Here is a 16937-nt window from a genome sequence, read left to right on the forward strand (position 1 = left end):
TTCCAGTAATAATAGCATTCCCTGGTCACTATCCTATGAACATACACATTAATATGAGTATGTGCTTAAAATGTTGTAAAGAAAACCTGGTGGAAATTTTTCAGTAATATTTAACTTTGATAATTTAATATGTTATATTAAGAGACAGAGCCTTATTCACACTAAAAGAATTATTCCATCGATCCATAAATAGGTCAAGCCATTCATAAACCAAAATTCTGACAAAAAGTTTAAATTGATAGTCTTTATTTGATCTCTCAGAAGGTTTTCATTATTTAATATGTAGTGAGATTTATATATGAATTGGTAACTTATTGGTTTTCAAACTTTAAATTGGTTACTTATTGAGCATAGTAGTTATAATGTATTTTTCATCAATATACTGCACCATAAATCTACAGTATTTTGTCATTTGCTTTAAAATCAGCAAAGCAAGCAAAATACTCTTAAAGTAGTTTATGCAGGCAGCATTGGCCTTCCAAATTGCTCAGAGATCAGATATATCATTCTATTTGGGATGAGGTAAATGTACATAAACTGAGACTCTATATTAACTAAGATCACTGTTACAGAGTTTCTAAAATAACATTCCAAATAACATTTCATCTGTGATAATCATGAAAAAGCAATACTATTTACCCATGATTAATGCAGTAATAAAACAGGTAAGAATTTGAACTTGAAATTTTAATGTGGTGAATTCTATTGAAAATTCAGTACTTAAAATACATATAAAAACATAGGCCAAACATATAAAGTGGTGGTTTAGAAACCCATTATCTTAATATTTTTGGTTATACTCCAAAATGTAGCTTTAAGGTAAAATTCTGAAGAGATTGATTCAAAACCTCGTATTTTCTACAAAAACAACCTAAAATTAACTGCCTCCTTAAATCTTTATCAGTGAGAACTTTAGGTTTTTCCTATTTTTAGGACAGAATACAATGTCAAAAATAGGTATCCTTTTTATTTATTTTACTTTTGTCATTCATTAGAATAAACTAAACTAATTCTGTGAAAAACAATACCTCTAGTTCAGGTTAATATTTTTTATTTAAATAAATTATTTAATAAACTGGTACAAAGGAGCACTACAGTTCTACTTCCTGTGCATAACCAATTAGATCAGGATTCAGCAAGACACAGATTCCTATTAAAGGGTTAACAAAGAGACATTGATGAATTCTGGCTTCATGATTTTTATCTCCACTATATTGCAAATATAAGGAGGAAAAAATAGGTCAAATAACTATGTTTTATCTTATTAGTTACTTATTTCACTTTAATTCACAGTGAATTTCATATACTATGAAATGTCAAAAGCAACCTTAGATTGTTTCATGCAGTAATGATATAGTTAAGCAGCTCCTTTAAATAAATGTGTCAAGTTTCATTCATCTTAGATCCAGATGATATGAGAAAACTTCACATTCTCATGGGGGATGATGGGTGGAAGAAAAATTACTCATTCCAATTGCACTGATGGTAAACACAGATGAGAGTCAGAATCTTGGATTTTAGCTAAAAAAGATTCCTATAGTGAAAGAAAAGATGTGAGTATCATAAAACTACTGATAAAAGATTAAAAATAAAAATATTCTTAATAATTATCCATGATTCATATCCTAATCACAGGTTATTATAATGTGTACATACAATAATGTCAATGAGATTGAACCATGTTAATTTTCATACAATAAATTTGCAATTTTCAAATTGCTACATACAATGTAAAATTTGTTAAAAAATCTAGCTTCTGTATCCAAAATGAGTTTAGAATTCTAGTAATACTTAGTAGTGCAAAAATTGAACCCCCCCAAAATCTTATTCTCTACCTCCCTTAAAAGGGCACCTTTCGTATATTTTTTCTATCTCTCTTAAATTTGATCTTTGGAAGATTAGCAGGTGACCCACTGAACCAGAAAAATCACTTTCTCCCAGAGACTGAAAGAACTTTGTTCTATGCCAAGCCATGAAGAATAGTGGCTGGTAGAACTGTAGTTTCCTGTTGTTAGGGAACTACTGATTGATTAGGAACTCTAATGCCATAATACATTTGTCTCATGTTTCATTGACCGAATCTATTGTCTTCCTGTCTACTACTTTGGGGCCACAGAGGAGGGAGATTATAGTCATATGCCACTAAGGTAGTTTTTAAAATGCAAAAGTGAAGAAACTGCTCTGAATCCATTACCTTGTTTCTTCATATAGAAGGAGCCAGGAAGGTAACTCAGAAACATAAATGCTGATTTATACATTAATGTCCTATTCAAAACATCCACCCCAGACCCTTTAGGAATTTACCTCCAGGGCCATTTTTTTATATATCAGTGTGAAACGCTCAAGAAAGGTTTGTTTCCATTGTCTTTCCATCAACCCCCTTTTTCCCCCAGGAAGTGGACTGATGTAAGTATAACTGTAGCCCAGAATACCCTCAAGGTTACAAATAATTTAAGCAAAGATAGTAAACAATGTCTCAGCTAAGGATGATGGCATGGCCAAAGAGCCAGACCTAACAGATAATTCTATGGGCTTAAAAAAGTTATAATAGCAAAGATTCATTTGTCTTTTTGGTGCAAGAGACATTAAAATGCTGACTACTTGAAATGTGACCGATTAATACCAATAGAATTACAATACGACTTTTCAGATATTTGTAGTTTTAACACTAAACATTTAAAATTATATATGTATATATATATATATATTTTAATTAGTACATGTGAAAGATTTTCTAGAGTAAGCTCTATGGTGTGTTGAGTTATACCCCCTTACAAGGGTCAATTATTAAATTTTCAGGACTTTTGGTGGTTTAAAATAACTTATTAGAAATCAAATTACATACGCTTACAATTAAACTCACAACCTATTACTTCCAAATTATTTTACCACATTTACTATGCTCTTGATGTTATTTAAAACTATTGTATAAATATGGTGAAAATACTCTATAATGGTGTGCTACTGGAATCACCTCTTAACTCCTCATTCAATGACATTTATATCAGTAGCTAGAAATTAGCCAAGGTGGGCAGTAAGTTCAACAAAGAAATCAGCAAACACTATAATAAGCCTTTTTTTTCCTTCTTCTGGAGAGTTGATTGTTAAACTTTACCAGCATACCACTGACTCTAAATCCTATGTAAAGCAGTAAACTGATGAGAACTACCTGTGTGGGAAGGAAGGATACCAATGAGATAACTAAGAAGAATAAAAGAGAGGCCTAGGCTGCTATTGTAGTCGCTGAAACTTGAGAAAATACTAAATTTGAATTGCAAAATACTTTTTATTTACCATTACAGCTGAACTGAAGGCTGGAAATAAGAGAGACAAAACTCCATGCAATTTCTCTAATTCTTTCTAAACATTTTAATGAATATTAAATTATTATAATTTTGACTTATTTGCATTTACCAAATGCTATTCTGTTGGAGGTATTAGATGTTCTATAAACCTATCTATTGTCTGTTTATGGATATAGTAGTACTGGGTTTTTTTCCCCCCCCTAAGGCAACAGAATTTGGTCTTATGTGGCATTTTATGTACCATGAGTTATATAAAGAAGTCAGATATAAATCAAGATCAGAAATATGAGATTGTGGAAAGGTTTATGATTTTAAAAATAAAAGGTTTCTTTATCTCACAATGAACCATGCCCTTAAAGACACTCAATGATACTATTTAATGTAATTCAATATGTGACATTAATCCATCACATACTGCCTAGACTACTCCTTTATTGGGATGCTACTGTTTTAATGATAAGTTTTAGTTTGCAATTAATCTGGAGATTGGATAAAGCAAATTTAAAGACAAAATTTAAATACCTAGAGAAAAAGTAGCTTTATTTTTTTCTTTATCTATGGGTATTACAGAAGAATTAATTTATTTCATGTGATAAGGTACATTTTTCTAGGGAACAGATATGGTTGTAATGGACTGGAATTGTTGCTGATGTCAAGTGATTTAGACATAGTATGTCCATGGAAATGGAAATATTTATGATCACATACATAATGTTGTTCTTCTAAACAATAAAAGCTTTGTTATATTTTTTAAATAAAAGCTGTTATATTTTTAAGTTAAAAGCTGGCCATTTTTTACCTTTTTATATAACTGGGAATAGTAACATTCTCTAACAAATTATACATTTTTACATAAGAATTGTATCCTTGAAGATAATAATTGTTAGACTATTTTGATCATTTGTTTTTATAATGTTATGCTATGGCTTATAAACTTTACCAACCAGTATGTATATCTATTCCCAAATATTTAGTAATTCTGAAATAGTTCTGAGTTTATATCTTAGGGAGAGTTTGGTCAATAGACCTTTGCTAAAAAAAGTCAACTCTAAGGGACTATATATAAAATCAAGTGCCTTTCTTCTCCAAAAAATGTAACATTCTGTATAGTTAATGCTTCTATACTCTTCTACTGGAGCAAAATGGCATTTTTACCTCAAAAAAGTATTTTCTATGACTAAATATTCTCCTTAATGAATGTAAAAACTTAAATTTGAAATTTTTTAAAAATTGAATTCATTACATGCAAAAAAGTTGAGTTTCATACTTAAAACAATGTTCATAATACCAAAACATTTTTCATTTTGAATTGATGTTCCTTTGCTGCAGAGAAGTATTAAAAACATTTATAAGTCTAGGAAACTTGATTGTACAGAAAAGATTTGATTCCTCTTTTGTTACTGATTTCTATATGTAAGCAGAAATGGAATAACTCATGTGATTGCTTCACAAATGAGTTATTTGTATTTTTTGACTTGTGTAAATAAAATTCATATGCTATTTTGTTTTTTATGAACTTACCTTTGCATATACAGGGGTTAATATAAATAGGCAAGGACAAGAGAATCAACTTAACTGTACATGAGTCGTCATGTCTTAGAAAAGTTGTATATAATATACTCAGTGAAGTCCTTCAGGATGATTATTTAAATTCACTTATATAACCTTTTCATATAGAGAACAGACTTTTGATTTTAAGCCACTCTCTAGTAGTTATGAGATGGTACTGTGAAAATTAGCCAGTACGTATCCTTTACTGATTATAAATAGGAGAAAAGAATGGAAGAAATAAATAAAATGAACAGAAAGAGAATATGATAGGGAGAAAAACATCTTAACAGAACTTTACTTTTAGCATAAAATTGCTGCCTCTTTTCAGCTTACATTAATATTGCATTTGTATTCACCATGCATGTTATTTTGGCATTAATATATATTATGATCACTAATGCCTAATAACACAGACTATAGTTTCTTTTGGCTTCAAAACATACCTCAGCAATTTTCTAAGAAACAGGACAAAATGCATACCTCTTTAGAAAAAAAAGAAAAAAGCCAAGAGTTCTTAGTTGTCGATTAAAAAGCTGATGGTAAGCTATCTTTACTGAAAATTAAAGATGTTACTAGTTGCTGTTATTTGGAACAATAACCAACATGTACAATCTATTAAACCTGAAAGGGCACATAAAGAGACAATATAATTTTTCTTTAAAAATATATTTTAAGATCCAGATAATTTTCTGTTTAAAATTAGAGATTTTATACATTGTATTTTTTCTATGAAGGATCCTGTGAAGATCATCAAAATACCATTGTGTTTAAACCTATTCTTTTTATTCAGTCACACTTGTGTCCATTGTTGACATTAATGTTTTTCCCTTATTAATGACTTCGTATTCAGACTCAAAATACTGTGTTGCCACTGGATAAGTCAGGCATAAGGAATAGATTTCTATTTATAAATGCATCTACTGCTAATCTGAAATTAATAGAAAGGAAATACAGAAAAAAGCACATGACAGTCTTATAGAGAAATATTAATGTAGTGAAATATATTTACTTTGTTACCTAAGATGTGACAGTAGTCCCTTAATCTATAAGAATAATCTCCTCTGCTGTAGCAGCAAATAAAAAGAAAGATGCATATTATGGATTCTTTGAGTATCAGCATATCACTGTGCTATAATATATCATGCTTCATTGTGACACATTCCCCCATTTGTCACTTTCTGTCATGTTACTGTATCTCAAAAGACACAACATTGCCTGCATTTTTTTTTTTTAAGTGTAGCAAATGGACACCGAATGTTTGACACTGAAAACAGAACTATTTTTAAAACTAGGTAGTCATAGCCAAAAGCTATTTAAATGGATATTTCAAGGACTGGATACCAAGGAAAGTGGCTATTTAAATGTATATTGGTACAGGTTGAGTATCTAGTAGAAACAAGTATTTCCCTTTTCTTGTGAGTATTTTATTCTTAAACAATGAGAACTTGTGTCCTTCCCATTTGATTGAACTCTAAAAAAAGGATTATCTTTCTGTTTCCTACAAAAAAAAATAAACAGCATTATTTTTATCTGTACAAAAATAGTCAAACTGCCTCTATGAGCATTTATATTTAAGTATTTCAAGTTACTGTTTAAAAATTGTCCTATAAAGAAATACATAACCATATACACATGTATTAAACTCTTAGGACTCTGTATTAGAATTTAGGCAACAGAGCCTACAAGAAGTGCAGCTCTGTCAGCCATCTTGCTGAACCTGCCACTGCGAGCTGGAGCTATCCGAACCAGTAAAATTTTGCCAACATTCTAAATACATCCAGATAGAATAAAATGGAAAAGCTTAAGTAAATACAAAGAAATTGTTATAATTCACCTACCTTACCATGTAATTCTATCCCATGAATCTTTTTGTACAGCCAAAGATTTTCTAACATCACAGCTATCTCAAACTAATTTGAAATGTATTTTCAACTTCAACCACATAATTTTTCTCTTGGAACCTTCTGTAACTGTTTGGGTCAGTACCACGGAGAGCTTCCAGATTGCGTTCTCCGTCTTAACTGCGTTAAGGGTGCTAATAGCTGACATTTAACTCTACCAACCAGGCCCTATACTAAGGACTTTGCAGAGATTACTTTTTATCATTTTAGTATTTAAACCTCATAATGTTATTACACAGTAGCTACTAGTATTTTTTGTCAATGAGTGCTTTGGCTCCAAGGGTTTATCAGAGGCTAATTTTTTAGCTTCTGTTTTAAAGCACATTAAGCACTTGAAAACATTGTTGTACAATTTGCAGTTTTTATTGTGTTTGTTAGATAGAATTATATTTACATTAAATATGTTAATATATCATATTTATGTTATGTTATGATAACAAATAATTATGCTAACAAGTATTAACCTGTAAATGCTTTAATTTTGTATGCATTTGGAACGTTACTTTTTTTCATTTATGTGTCTAATATCTATCATAATTAAAAAATTTGGTGAAATTTTCATAAAGAAAAAATTTCATTTGACTATGACTTTTGTAATATTTACAATGTTCAGTTCTGTTAAAGCCATTCCCCTCTCTGAAGGCCTTCGCACATAAACTAGGTTTATTCTCTTCCATGATCCTTGTTATATATGTGAAAATATTTTGTTTCCTGTTGCTTGTCCTTTAATTATATGTTTATTTGCCATTGGTCTGTTGAATAGCTGAGCTCATCCGTATATTCATGTCATCTTCATTCTGTGTTTGGCTTCAGAAGGCACTCCCCCAAGAATGTAAGCTTATGCTAATATAGTTTCTTTTAATAATACTGTGTTTTTATTACTTTATATATAGATCTTCCATCTATAGCAAATTTTGTTGTGGGTATAAGGGAGGAAAAACGATTATCCTTCTACCCTTCTGAATTCTTCTGACTGACATGAGACTGATTAACAGGAGAAAATAATGAACTTTATTATTTATTACATAAGTACATATGGGGGTCCTATAAGAATATGAGACCTGAAGGCAAATCAGGCAGTTCAGTTGAGGCTTAAATGCCATCTTGAGCTAATGAGAAAGGGGTGGGGCATAGTTTTGGCTTCAAAGGGCAGGAAGGCAATTCACAGTGAAATGGTAATGCACATGTTTGGTAAATAAATGTTTGCTGGGTCGTCTTTAACAATGGGACACAGAGAGGACTCTCTGATAAAATGGGCCTTGCTAGGTTCTTTCCTGTCTATCACACACCATTTCGTACTCAACTATAGTTATCTATGATGATGGCTCCAGTCCTGGAGCAGGTCCTCTATCTAAATTCTTTTAGGCAGTTAGTGGGAGGGTCAAAGGTTTTGTTTGTTTGTTTGTTTGGGGGTTTTTGCTTGTTTTCCTGAGTCTTTCATTTCTTAAAAATAACCAGCTTAAAACAATCAGTAACAATCAAAGGCATATTTTTGGGTGGCAAACTCTGCTTCCCCTCATGGGCATGGATTAAATATACAGCTTTATTTCTTTTACAAAAAAGCTTTCTTTAAAAAAAAAAAAATCAGCCAAGTGAATAAATTAGATATATTTTCACTACAAAAATGAAGTTATTACACACAATCACAATAAGCCTTTTCAAGCAAACTGCAGCTCATGGGTCAATAAAATATATCTATTTCATGTTTATTACTTGCTATTTTTACAATAGTTACTCCGATAGCTTGAACATCAAATCCTCCTTTTCCTGGGGCAATCTTGTTCCTTTAAGTGAGTCTGGAAGGTCATCTATACAAATTTGGAGCAAATATCAAGCCCTGAAGGAGGCTAAGTCATTGTCTTGCTCAATTATCAGATACAGGAATAGGAGCCAATCCGAGACCAGCACCTTCTGTAGAGTAGATTGACAGGGACTCCTCAGGTTGAGGAGGTCATGACAGGCCTTGGTGGAAGCAAGAGCAGCGTAGGGGAGGAGCTTCTATCCCTGGAATAAGAGAAATGGGAACATTATCTGAGAGGTCCAAGAAATGAGCAGAACAAGGACATGCTTGACTCATGGTCCAATATATTATACTCAGGTGAAAAAATTTAATCATCAATTTCTCTACCTGTATCTTTTCTTAAGCATTGCTCCTGACCACCACTTCTTATTTGGACATGCCAATTTTCTGGGTACAGAGGAATAGTAGCTTCTGACATTAATTCAAGGAGTTATTTCTAGACCCTTATGATTTCTACAAGAAGATGAAAAAGAAGAGCTGGACTTGAAGCTTCCATACCCTTTTGTCTTGGGAAACAGAACGCAAAATAAGGAAAAGGGAAAGGCAATTAATATGTTTTATGCTTACGATGTGCCAGTTGCTTCCTATATTTTATCTTTTAAAAATTCTGGCACTAACTTTTCCAGGTAGGTGCTATTCTCTTTATTTTAGAGATGAGAAAACAGATTCAGAAGGGCCACATATCAACAGTGTCAAGATTTCAGCTTAACTGCATAGCAAGGACTCTGTTACTCTCCCCTATCAACTGTGGAAGGAGATACTTCCATTCTCTACCAGCTTTCCCTTGATAGCTCGCTAGCTGCCCTCTACCCAAATGACCAAAATCTAAATAACTTATTTTACCAATTTCACATACAGACCTTTCAAAAAGACATTGCTCAGTAAAGGAATGATGTTTGTATCCCTCAGCTCAGATTTTTGCATCGGCTATTATACTGATTCACAGAGCAAAACTCTACTTATGGCAGCCTTCATTCATGAAATGAACTCATCCTGGGAAATGAGTTTGTTTCATCTCAAATGCAAGGGTCAAACATTACTTAGAAGATGGGAAAACTGGGGCAAAATTAAGCACTACCAAGATTAGAACTAAGGATCCTTTACCTCCTAATAAAATGAATATCCTGAAAGCATTCACCCACAGAGGCACCAGACATACCTGCAGTTTGCTTTCCACGGATTTGTAAATGTAAAGCAAAACCTCTCGGGTTCTTGAAAAGCCCTATATAATGTGGTTTTTGGTAGCAAAATGTCAGTGCCCTTTAGCCCAGGGATTAAAATTCACTCTCATATAGAAACTGACTTTGTTTTTAAGCATTATTCATCATCATAAGCCATTGAGAATTGCTCAGTTCATTCTCTCGATCAGAAAACAGGTTACTTTTTTTTTGTTTGTTTGTTGTATTGTTTTTTCCCTAGCATTCACTTGTCAAACTGTTATAGGATCATAAACTGTTTAATTTATATTCAGGGGACTTATTGTTTTAGATATTGATATGCTGCAAGTAAAATTCACACCAGTAAATTTGGATAACTGAATTTTAAGGAACATCTGTTTTAATTTTTAAACAAAAGAAAAATTATGGTGATTCTATGGCTCCTTATTGACACTGCTTCATGCAAGACACTTTATTTATTTATTTTTTTTTAGTTCAGGTGTACAAAACAATGTAATAGACATTTATCATTTATATCCCTCACACAGTGATAACCCTCCTCCCCACAATCTACCACCCCTCTGACATCGCATACAGCCATTACATTTCCACTGTCTCTATTCCTAATGCTATACTCCACTTCTAGTAAATATATATATATACATACATTGTTTTCATTTGTAAAATTAACTTTGCGCGCATTGTTTTTTTTATTCATCTTTTTAAAAAACTGTATTGATTTTTGTTCTTATGGTGATTGTCCTTATCTTGGGACTTATACTCATATTTACTTATTCCTATTAATTTCTTAAACATATTCTATTTACCCTCCCAAACCAGATATTTACTTTGTCATGCTTTCCTGCCCCATTGTTCTCCCTTTATCACTACATCCACAAAGATCTTGGTATTTCTAAAAATTTTTGGTCCTAGGTTGTTGTAGAGCCACTCTGATTTTTTCCATTTCTTCTGTTCAGGCATTCAAAAAAAGATAGTAATATATTGTTACAAGGCATTTGATTATCATTAATTTTGTATATCTGGAAGTATCCTTCTAGGTGTTTTTTTTTCTTTTCGTTTTTTTTGTCTTCTTTTCAGTTCTTACTACATTTATGTTTTTGATATTAGTCTTTATACTCAATGCTGAAACTGTGAACATTGACAGTTTGTTTGTTTTTACCAGAGGAAATCTTCACTGACCTTTGGCTGTATGTAAAATTCTAGGTTCAAAATTTCTTTTCCTTAAATAGTTTGAAAATATGACTTCTTGTTCTTTTGTATCCACTGTTGCTTTAATAGATTTGATGAGATTATGATTGTTGTTCTTATGCAGGTAATCTGCTCTTTCTGGAAGCTTTTTAAAATTTTGTTTTTCTTTGATGTTCTTTATATTACTGTAAGGTCTCTGACTATAGATTTGTTTAATTATTTCTACTCTTTAGCAAGAGAAACACACTGTATTTGAAGTCATTTATCCAGCTTTATTGTGGAAAACTTTTTGTTTTTCAAATATCTCCTCTGATGTTGTAGTTTTATTCTTATTGTTGTCATTTGTATTTTAGTATCCTTACGCATTCCTGCTGCTTTCTGAGAGAGTTCTTCAATTTGGTCTTACAACTCACTCATTCATTCTACATCTAATAGATGTTCTTTATTATCTTTTTCAAATCTATTATCTCATTCATATTTTTCCACTTAGTTCTTTTTTTTTTTTCATGTCTTGGTTTTGCTTCAGATTGCTCAAAAATTTTCTTATATCCTTAACTATATTTTTAATGCTTTTTTTATATTATTGGTCTATCTGATTTGATAATTCTGCTTCAAATATGGCATACTGTCACCTTTGTTTTCTTGTTTTCTTGTTGAAATAGTTGCACTCCTCAGTTATGTGGCTATTTTGACCCAGGATTACCTGTTCCTGACAGTGATTTGGTGAGTGGCGAAGGGTTTAGTCTCCATCCCACATGCATTTGAGGAGATGGATGAGTCCAGAGAGGAAAACCCCAGATTCCACAGAACCTGTGTTGATAACCCCCCTTTGTTGCCTGGCACCAACTAATGCCATTAATTGGGGATGACTTTAAGCTCTTAGGAAAAAGCAGCATTGGGATCATACTTTTACCTAGATTGTCATCTTGCAGACCTGAGGGTTTGGAGTAACTATGACGTAGAGGTTATTTGGTAATGCTATACCTGCTTTTTCCTACTCTTGTCTCCATAGAAGCCTTTGTGCTGTACTAGTATTACCCACTCTTTGTCTCTGTATATACTAAAAAAAAAAAAGTCTATAAATAAAAATCAAAATAAGTACATGCCCTGTGAATCTGCAAACTGGATGTAAAAACTTGTAGACCGTATTTAGATCCTGATTTAAATAAATAAACAGAGGGGGGAGAGAGAGAGAGAGAGAGAGAGGAGAAAGAGGAGAGGGAGGAAGGAAGGAAGGAAGGAAGGAAGGAAGGAAAGAAAGGAAGAAGGAAGAAAAGGAAGGGAGAAAGGTAACTCATGAGATAATTTGAAATTTGAACCCAAACTGAATATATTATAATATTAAGGAATTATTGTTAATTTTAGGTATTATAATAATGGTATTGCAGTTAAATAAAAGGCCTATAAGTTTTAGGAATGCTTATTGAGAGATTTAAAGATTAAATAATATGAGTTGTTTCAAAATAATATCAGAGAAGACAGAGATTGCAAGGTAGATTAAATAAGATTGGCCATGAGTTGAATATTGCTGAAGGTTGATAGAGACTGTACATGAGGATTTATTTAACTTTTCTGTCAACTTTTGCTTATGTTTGAAAGTTTTCATGATAAAAAGTAGTAAAATAGTGGATGTACAAAGTATCTTGGTGTTTTCTCTTATTCTCATGGTTTAATATGAATAAATAACAATGGAAAATGTTGATAAGTAAGTAATGACAATAATTAATTATTAATATTATTTTAAGATATATCCTTTGTAATCCTAAAACAAAACTTATACTCTTTTACTGTTTCAACATACTTTTACCGAAGTATTTCTGTTCTCAGCCTTGATTTTAAGTTATACAGTACTACTCATTCAAACAACAAATAACAATGAATAATGCAACTATAGTTTACTATTATAATATCATGGTGAAATATAAAATATGACAATAACAGTTCTTAAGGATATGTTATTTTCTTCTCTCTTTTTATTTTCCTTATCCATGTTTGAATAAGGGTCAAAATTGCTTTCTGTCTATCATCTAGAGTAGAGGTTAATAGCTTTTTCTATGAAGGGCCAGTCAGTAAATATTTTGGCTTTGCAGGCCGTATGGTCTCTGTTACTACTACTCAGCTCTATTGTTGTAGGACGAATGCAGCCATAGGTAGGTATTACTATATAAACAAATATTTGTGGCTATGCTTCAAAGACAGATGAAGCCTGTCTTTATTTACAAAAGACAGGCTTTGGCAGACAGATTTGGCCCACTGGCTATCATTTACTTATACCTGATCTACAGGTATTTTTACATATTAAAATATAGTGTGAAGACAGAGAACATTTGGATAAGTAGAAAATTACATGTATTGAATAGCTGAGATTTGGTTCCACGGAAAGATAGGAAGGTAGACTATAAAAAATGTTATGTAATATTACATGCTTTAAAAATGTTAGATGGGGCAGGTCCGGTGGTTCAGGCGGTTAGAGCTCCAGGCTCCTAACTCTGAAGGCTGCCGGTTTGATTCCCACATGGGCCAGTGGGCTCTCAATCACGAGGTTATCAGTTCAATTCCTGAGTCTCGCAAGGGATGGTGGGCAGCGCCCCCTGCAACTAAGATTGAACACGGCACCTTGAGCTGAGCTGCGTCCCAGATGGCTCAGTTGGTTGGAGCGCGTCCTCTCAACCACAAGATTGCCGGTTTGACTCCCGCGAGGGATGGTGGGCTGTGCCCCCTGCAACTAGAAATGGCAACTGGACCTGGAGCTGAGCTGCGCCCTCCACAACTAAGATTGAAAGGACAACAACTTGACTTGGAAAAAAGTCCTGGAAGTACACACTGTTCCCCAATAAAGTCCTGTCCCCCTTCCCCAATAAAATCTTTAAAAAAAGTTATATGTAACAAATATTAAAGTTATGAAGCAAAAACGAATGTCTATGCACCCATCCCCAAATGAAGAAGTAGATTAATACTAAACTAAGAACTAGTACAGTAAAAGCTATTGTGCACTGCCCCTAATCCCATCCGCTCTTCCCTGTAAGCATAGAAATAGACAATTTTAAACAGAATTTTCATGTGCTTTCTGAGATAAAAATTTCCCCTCGCAAATTACTATCTTGGAAAACAAAAAGATACTTTATTTATCTAAAAGTGTAATATATTTCCAGGACTGCTGTCCTCAGACACAGTAGGGTCTAGTCCAATGTGTGTACAGCATTTTCATTATCCTTGCAAAATTGCAACTATAGAAAGACAATGTGATATTATTTTTATTATTGTTGATATTAATCGAATTTTTCATAATGAGTTGTTATTAATGATGTGATGTTATAAAAAGAATCCTTAATTATTAATGGCATTGATGACATTATTAATTTTAATACTAAAATGAACATTTCATTATTCCAGATGCAATTATATTGTTAGACACAAGTTATTGCTAATACGTTATCCTTTCTACAGCCTTGTTTTGGCACATGGTAATTAGCTGTAAGTGTATATTACTGAATAAAACACTGACATTGGGATTTTATTTCAGGATAGTGGAGGGATCAGCGCATTGACTCAGGGGAGCAGGGACAGGTAAGAAGAATTGTTGACCATCCTTTGTTCAGCCCGTGTCCGTTCGGCTCCGGATGACTTCTCAGTCACGTACTCGAAAGGAAAGCATAACTGACAGCCCTAGTGTGTAAAGATTTGGCTGGTGAAGGGTCTTCTGTCATGTCACATTTTCTACACAGTAAATCAACAGAGAAGTCTCTCTCCTGTTCAGCATTGGTTATTAAGATGTGATATTATCCTGTGATTTATATCATGTTGTCACAATGTATTTCATTTTGCTTTGTTTCAATAATACAATGAATGCTTTCATAATTTCTTTCAATTTGCCTCAGGAGTTGTTATATACTCCAGGCTTTCATTTCTTTATATTCTGCTCAGCCTTATTAATACAAGTGAAGAAAGTATATCCCTCCATAATTGCTTATAGCCTGTACAGTGCAATACAGCATATTACCTCATTTTAGATAATTCTTTTGTAGTGGCATGATATTCTAACACTTAAATGCTCTGTGTAGAAGCAAATAGCTTTGCAAATTACTTTATAATCTTGGTCAACTTCAACTGGTTATTCCCACACAACACTTTAGTCTTTGGCCTTTAACAACCTCCCTGCACTTTCAAAATCCTCAGGCACAACACGAAGGGCAGTTGAGCAGAAAAACTAATAGAAGGAATGAAATCTTCTCTGGCAAAGCCCAGAGCAGGATTTCCTAAGGCTCTCTTGCCCTCTTCTTGCCTCCATCACCTCTTGATCTCAGCACATATAAACATACTTACTTGGGGCTATTACACCTATCACGCTCAATGCCTGGGATTAAATAAATCAAATTGTCTTCTGATTTGAGACAATTAAGGCAGGTTGAATTTTTGCTTATACACTTAACAAGTACTTCTTTTAAATAATGGTTGAAGACTTGTTGCCATTTTTCTGTGTTTCTAATCAGAAACTTATCATGAGAGGGAATTGCAGTTGAAAAGAAATTGGAGTAGAGGCCTTGGGAAGTAAACCCTGAACTCCTTCAACATTCTTATTCTCAATACAAACATATTACTATGAAATTTTATGATTTATTCTCAAGACAAAAATATCACTGTTGAATGTGATGATTTTTAAATTTCCTTTAAAATTAGAATCAAAGAACAATGAAGAAGCATTACCTTATCTTCTTCATAAAATAATTGTAATATTGGTAATATACTTCAAAATAGTTCATCATAAGCAGTGAGGCAATGCTTAAGTTCTACTCAAGATTCAAGCAATTGTATAATCAGGAAATCCTATGCCTATAGTAATCACTGAGCATTTAACCAGAAAGAAAACCCCTATCCAGAGGCAGCTATTAAAAGTACTTTGAGTATTTTTATCTTTCTTCAAGACCAGAGGCTTTGCTAATTTGTGTACAGCCTGATAAACGGGTTTTCAAGGGTGATATCAGTGGCTTATTAATTTGAATAAACTGTATTATAAATGGTATTAGCAAAATTAATGTTATGCATTATAAATGCCTTTGCTGGAATCTTGTAGACACTTCTCCATCATTGCATGGGCAAATCATAAAAATCCTTCGGTGCCTACTTATGCCTTTAGGGGTGGCATCGTGGACTTCTCCTTGAGCTTTCTTGCGTGCTGCTAGGTCAGAGGACTCTTAGTCCTTTGACTTTGACCAAGGGTTTGCTAATTCTGCTGCTAGAATAGCATTGCATTTGTCTTAGGTAAACTTTTGTGCAAGTGGTTTTCAGAGCTTCTCTGAGATGACGTAGACGTCAAACTTGTGAGACACACTGTGTGACTGTTTGTTATTAAGAAATATCTGTGTATGTGACAATTATTATAAACCTGGTAGCAAGTTGTGGGGAGTAGCTAACCTTAACCCTTCCCCTACTTCGAACTCTCTGTGACTTTCAAGATATACTAAAACATAATCAAATGAGTTTGAATAACCAGGTGAGTTTATGTCAGTTCACAACAAAGTAGGAAAATGAAATACAAAATAGTCTGTAATTGACTGTATCTAGGTTACACATGATGCTCATTTTCATCTTTTTCACTTACTTTTTAAGATGAAATGAATCTATCTTAAAAATCTAGTTCATACATACCCACTGCTCTCTCCTCTTAGTTGACATAATGGACTTTTTCCTCAGCTTCAGTCATTCTTGCTTTGCCTCCTGTCTCCTTGGTATGCTTTCAGGGCACAGCTATACTAATGGATCCAATTGGTTGGAGGTCAGGAGTCTTGTCATTTGTGTCCTCCTGAGGGCAAAGAAGAAAGTTTGGCTTTATTATAACAAAAAGTTGGAGTTATCTAATAAATAGCATTTGTTTGGGAAGCTATAATTATGGTTATGGAATTGTTTAATTTAGGTCCCTACATCTGTGTTTCCTATATCATACAATCAAATGCATTCTTATTTTACATTACTGTTGCACTGTATTCCCCAAGTGATTTACATTCATAAATTAGGT

The 16937-nt window shown here is 33.0% G+C and overlaps 1 long non-coding RNA gene across 5 annotated transcripts in view; it reads left to right on the forward strand.

Moving 5' to 3' along the window:
- LOC109453591 (uncharacterized) overlaps positions 1–16937 on the forward strand; it is an 878050-nt gene that overhangs the window by 741091 nt on the left and 120022 nt on the right. For 4 of the 5 annotated variants that reach the window (XR_012496688.1, XR_012496691.1, XR_012496692.1 and 1 more), the window contains one exon: positions 14448–14491. This is a non-coding gene — a long non-coding RNA (uncharacterized LOC109453591). Of the gene's footprint in view, positions 1–14447; positions 15249–16937 lie in introns of those variants that run through there. The other variant, XR_012496689.1, reaches the window with a different exon arrangement.

Source organism: Rhinolophus sinicus, linkage group LG05 (genome assembly GCF_036562045.2).
Source record: "Rhinolophus sinicus isolate RSC01 linkage group LG05, ASM3656204v1, whole genome shotgun sequence".
NCBI classification, from domain to species: Eukaryota; Metazoa; Chordata; class Mammalia; order Chiroptera; family Rhinolophidae; genus Rhinolophus; species Rhinolophus sinicus.